Source organism: Triticum dicoccoides, chromosome 5B (genome assembly GCF_002162155.2).
Source record: "Triticum dicoccoides isolate Atlit2015 ecotype Zavitan chromosome 5B, WEW_v2.0, whole genome shotgun sequence".
Lineage (NCBI taxonomy): Eukaryota > Viridiplantae > Streptophyta > Magnoliopsida > Poales > Poaceae > Triticum > Triticum dicoccoides.
The window spans coordinates 284,942,941-284,948,052 of record NC_041389.1 but is presented as its reverse complement, the minus strand read 5'-3'; the positions used below and the strand labels follow the sequence as shown (position 1 = coordinate 284,948,052).

At 55.2% G+C, this 5,112-nt stretch overlaps 1 pseudogene; it reads left to right on the top strand.

Annotated features, from left to right (window-relative positions):
• Window positions 1–1,084: 1,084 nt before the first annotated feature.
• On the top strand, window positions 1,085–1,607 carry LOC119305412 (annotated as a pseudogene).
• The last annotated feature ends 3,505 nt before the right edge of the window (window positions 1,608–5,112 follow it).

Genomic DNA, 5,112 nt, shown 5'->3' with positions numbered 1-5,112 from the left:
ACGGCACAGGTAGTGGTCCCTATCGCTCCTTGTTTCCTCCTATGCATGGCGGAACTTGTTCTTCTGTCGGGAGAAGTGGAAAATGACGGCTAGATGGTGGAGGTGAGCCGTGAGCGGCGATGAGGGGGCGGAGATGCGGTGAGCCGCGCGGCGTGGGATTTGGGACGGTGAGGACCTAGTTTCTTTTTTCTTCCTCTCGAGACCATAAGACCTAGCTTGCGTGGATCGCTTTGCTCTGATGATCTTTTGTTCTGGAGACGACAATGGAACCCCGACTAGATTATCCTTCTCTTGCCATATCGATCTCAGTTGACCCCAATCTTTCTGGCTCATCATGCGATGGCAGGAATGCACTCCGATTTCCATGTATCTCGGTGTAATTCTCATGGACTGGTACCACCGTGTTGTAGTTTATATTTAAAGAAAATTGGGGCCTCAGCCGAACCCTCATCCACTTGCCCTCAAGCCATTCCTCCATTGTTCATATGAGCTGGCACTACGGGATTTTTTTTTTGTTCCCAAGACTATGTCAGATGTGGATGCATCTATTTCCTAATTGCAGGCATTTCAGATGTTAGGATACTGTGCTAGGCTGCTAAGGTACCAGCTGTCTTGATCATGTTAAAGAAGAACATGGAAGGTGGCCTGACAGCACACTTTTAAGTTCAGTTACTACTATGATCCATTCACAATTATCTTTCATATAGTATGGCTGTTCGTTTGATGACAACTTATTTTGTTCTATATAAGTTTGTGTTCGAATCAAATCGAACACTTACCGCAACTTGCAAACAAACCTTGTAGTTGACATGCCCAAGGACAAACCCTTAATGGATTCGGATAAGAAAAATCTAGGGTACGATGTGTTTTCGTTGCATCACGCTAGGCTAAAACTAGTTTAAGTCAATTCTGAGGATTCACTCTATCGTAGTGAATAGTAATTGTACCTGGACAGGTCACATATGGATTGATTCGTATGTCTCATCAGCATGCTACTCTGTGTCATGTAATCTTTCTTCTTGTGAACTATAGCCTTTTTTAGTGACAGGAAACAATCTGAATCAAGGCAAGGATTTTTGTCGTGATGTCCTTCCTGAGACTGTTACCTTAAAGGTTGCCCCAGTTTATTAGGTACTTGCACATCGCACCTTTAAAATTCGAGCAAGCTTGTGCTATATCGTAAATATTCCAGCATTATCGTGCAATGGATATCTGTTTTAATTTGATTTCTTGATGATCGCGCACAGACAGGTGGAGCGAGATGTTGAGACTGTAATCAATGTTCTGCAGCCAGGTCCAATAGGAATTGGTGGAGCATAAATTCACCGATGCAGAGATCTGCGAGACACAAGGCGCAGTAAGGAGCGCAGTTCAGAATTGGCGAAGGAACTGGAATTTGGAGAGAAATCTTGCCACTGGTTCTTTTGGTAAATCGAAGTAACTCTCTGCATCATGTCTTGGTGCTGCACCAACACTGAAAATGAAAGTGTGTCGTGGTCTTGATGTAGTTGGTATGTTTTCTCTGTCAGTGGACCCATGCAATTGATGAGGATATCCTTCCATGATCTATTTATCAGTGAAAGTACACGCTGTCTGAGTTTCCTAAATTGTTCCTCTAACATCTGACGTTCTCAGTAATATCCCTTCAATCCGTATGTGACTTGCAGCACTTTGTGGATCAAGTATTGACAAATTGAGTTGCCTCGAGTGGGATGTATGGTTTAGCCTGGAAAGGACTGCTGAACATCTCTGTAAAAGAGGCGTTCAAGTGTTTCAGGGAGCAGTTTGCACCTGTTTATATCGCAGTTGAATTCCGTTTGTTGAAAATGAGCCTATGCGACGCGACTTGACCTAGCCAGTCGCCGCCTCCAAAGAGCTAGGGTACTCTGCCTCCCACCGGTCCGTCCCGATGGCCTTAGGGCCATGAAGGCGGAGTGGATCTCGCCTCATGCCGGTGGGAGGCCTCTGTTTTTAGAATTTTTTTTCAAACTTCGTTAGGGTTTGTGTCCTGCTCAGGAAGGCGAGACGGCGGTAGTTCCTTCAAGATGGAATAAAGGTCTCCCCGTCTAGCCCCCGTTTCGGTGATGCATCTAGCATCATCAATAGGCATGTGGAGATGTGTCTCCAGCGGATCTGTCTTTGATGGATTTGCTCGGATCTGTTCGATGTTCGTCTTCGTTCGTGTGTCTTCAGGTTGGATTCTTTTGATCTACACTCTTCATCTGCGGTGGTTGCTGTTCTCGTGCGTTGGTTCTATGGGGCTCTAGCACGATGACTTCCCGACTGTCTACTACAACAAGGTTTTGCCCGGCTCCGGCGAGGGAGGGGCGATGATAGCGACACATCTTCAGCTTGCTTCAGTGGTTGTAGTCGTCGCTAGGTGGTCTATGGACCTAGATGTAATTTTGATTATTTCTAGTGTTCATTGTACTATCATGATTAAAAATAAATAGATTGAAAGTTAAAAAAAAAAGAATTTCGTTTGTTGAAAATGAGTAAGCTGTCTCGCCACTCGGATGTTGTTGTCTGAACCAGAAAAAAATTGATTGATTTCACGTGTGTGCTTTCGCCCTAGGGTATTTCCCATTTCGTTCTAACTATTTTTTGTAGAATACGCCTGAGTCAGGGTATCATCATCATTATCATCTACTCCCGACGATACAACTTCTTTTATCTATTTTGATGACAAGTATTTTCGAACGAAGGAAGTACTATCAAGAGAGAGGAAAGCCTAGCGGCCGTTACATCCAAACGTTAGGGTCAATGATGCGAATGGTGATGGCGAGCTCTGGCGGCCATTACATTCAAACGCAAGAGTCAATTGAGATGATATGGGCGGAGAGAGAATGGAGAGCTCTCGTGATGGCGACGTGCTCCCCGCCGCGGCATGCGCTTCCCCCACCGCCCTGCCCTCCCCGGCTCCTCGCCGGACCCCCCGCTGCCACTTCTGCTGCTGGCGCCGCTGTCGTCGGAGCTGACTCTGCCCACTCCTGCCGCCCCGGCTCGTGTCCGATGGGCTGACCTAGTGGACGACGACTCGGCCTCTCCCCGGTCGCGCGCCCGTCTCCCCCTTCTCGGCTCCTCGTCGTGCTGCGTCGCCCGGCGTGGCCGGTGGCTCAGCCCCCCTCATGCGGGGTTTTGCCACCGGCTCGCAGCGGTCGCGGCCGATGACGCTGATGCGGAGTCTTGCCCGGCCCGCCGTGGCGCAAGGTGCCTCCTTGAGGGGTGGTGACTCCCGTCGCCGCCGCAGGCACTCCTGGGGGGTGGCCGGCCGCTCCGACCTCGGCTGGGCTCGTGCGTCGTGGCGCCGCCTGGTGGCTGGCCCCTTCCCTGCGCCGGTCTCGTCCTCGCCGGCGGCTAGCCGCACCGATGCTATCTCGGACCCCATCGCCCGTGCGTCCCCCTTCCGCTCATTCATTGGGGCCTTCAAATCCTCCTCCCTTCGATTCTCCGCGCTTCGGTCCCTCAGGCGCCCCGGGCTCACCCCTGCCGGCAGCTCCCCGCCAGTGGCAGCGGTGGCGGTGGCTCCCACCCGTCGAGGGGAAACCCTCCGGATTGCTGCCTCGCCCCGTTCCCTGGGCCTCGATCCCCTGGGTCGAGGCCTGCTGGGCTGTTGCCCGGTCCGGCTGGCCGTGGCGTTAGATGGGCCAAACCCATCTAATATGGGCCAGATCCTAGTGGCGGGGCCTCCCCCTGCCCTAGGCCCACCTCGCCCCGACCGTGCATTTGGCTCCCTTGAGGCCTTCCTCACGCCGCATCCTTCCTCCCCGCCGCCACCTCTGCCTCGCCCGGCTCCCCTCCTGCTCCCCCGCTTGTGCCGACGCCTCCTCCCGCGCTCAATCGCCCGCCGCTGCTGCCTCTTCCCCCCTCTCTCCGACTCAGGCCATGCCCCGCGAGTGGGACGACGGCAAGTCGCGACGCAAACGGCGCGTCGACGACCACCGCGACCTGCCCCGCCCCTTCCCGAATGCCCTCCACCGCGAGGAGGAACTCCGACGCGAGCTTCGCGAACTTCGGGATGGACGTAGGGATGACTGGTGTTCTCTGGGCCGCTCGGACCGTAGGGGCCGGCCCGGTCTTCCCCGGTAGCCGCGGGGACTGGCGTTCCCGCCGCTGTTCGCCCTCCCCCATTCCTCGCTGCGGCCGGAGCTCCTCTCCATCCTGCATGTCCCGTCCGCCCTCTCCTCGCCCCAAGCTCCGCCGCCCGCTGCCTCATCCCGGAAGTATGTGCCTCCCCACACAGCAGCTCCGACCGCCCCGACCTCTTTTACCGCCCCTGGAGGTGGCCCGTCCCGTGGCCGCCAAGGGCCTGGCAAGAAGAAGAGACGTCGTGGGCAGACAAGGGGCAACCAGGCCGCCCCTTCCGTGCTTGCCCCGGGCGGCTCTGCTGCTCCGGGGCCCATCTCCGGGCTCCCTCGTCTCCCGTGCTTCAACTGCGGGGTGGAGGGTCACTATCAAGTCAACTGTGTCAATCCCCGGTGATGCTACATCTGCAAGGACCCGGGCCACCCCGCCCTTCTGTGCCTGGAGCGACCGGTGACCTCTGTGTTGGGGATCGTTGCAGAAATTAAAATTTTCTACGCATCACCAAGATCAATCTATGGAGTTTACAAGCAACGAGAGGGGAGTGCATCTTCGTACCTTTGAAGATCGCAATGCGGAACTGTTGCAAGAACGCGGTCGGTGGAGTCGTACAGGAAGCGATTCAGATCGCGGCCGAATCCGATCTATGCACCGAACAACGGTGCCTCCGCGTTCAACACACGTGCAGCCCGGTGACGTCTCCCGCGCCTTGATCCAGCAAGGGAGAGGGAGAGGTTGGGGAAGACTCCGCCCAGCAGCAGCACGACGGCATGGTGGCGGTGGAGGAGCGTGGCACTCCAGCAGGGCTTCACCAAGCACTGCGAGAGACGAGGAGGGAGAGGGGTAGGGCTGCGCCAAGAGAGAGGGAGACTCGTGTCTCTAGCAGCCCCAAAAACCCCACTATATATAGGGGAAGGGGAGGGGGGCGCCGTCCCCCTAGATCCATCTAGAGGGGGCGTCCCCTCGGGGGGAGGGGGGCAACGGCCCCCTTAGGGTTTCCAACCCTAGGGGGGGCGGCGGCCACCTTGG